At 35.8% G+C, this 441-nt stretch overlaps 1 protein-coding gene across 1 annotated transcript in view; it reads left to right on the top strand.

Moving 5' to 3' along the window:
* Nucleotides 1-441, top strand: part of LOC119581870 (disintegrin and metalloproteinase domain-containing protein 11-like) — a gene marked incomplete at its 5' end in the record, with an annotated part of 193,377 nt that overhangs the window by 59,652 nt on the left and 133,284 nt on the right.

Genomic DNA, 441 nt, shown 5'->3' with positions numbered 1-441 from the left:
GAATGAAGAAGAGAAGGAAGGTGAATGAGGTTAAAGAAGAGGAGGCATGAAGGATGGAAAGAGGAGAAGTGGGGTGAAGAGGAAGACATTAAAAAAGTAGAAGGATAAGAAACAGGAGAAATTAAAATGGAGGAAAACAAACGAATCAGAGAAAAGAAAGAAAGAAAAAGACGAGGATAGTGAATGAGAGATGGTGAAGTAGGTTATAATTATAAAGTAACAGAGAACGATTATGGTGAGTGGAATAATAGATGATAGAGGAAGTTAAGAAGAAGAATGATAACGGCGAAGTTAAGGAACAACAAAACGGGAAATTACCTTCCTCTCAAAATTATAGTAAGCTTTTAAAAATAAACTAATCAAAATGATGATGATGGCGTGTGATGGAAAGGTTTGTTACGATAGTGATTGGAGAACGGAAAAGAGAAAGGGTGAAGAACG

The sequence above is a fragment of the Penaeus monodon genome, chromosome 15 (genome assembly GCF_015228065.2).
Source record: "Penaeus monodon isolate SGIC_2016 chromosome 15, NSTDA_Pmon_1, whole genome shotgun sequence".
NCBI classification, from domain to species: domain Eukaryota; kingdom Metazoa; phylum Arthropoda; class Malacostraca; order Decapoda; family Penaeidae; genus Penaeus; species Penaeus monodon.
Note: the sequence above shows the minus strand (reverse complement) of the source record. Positions and strands in the feature narration are given on the sequence as shown.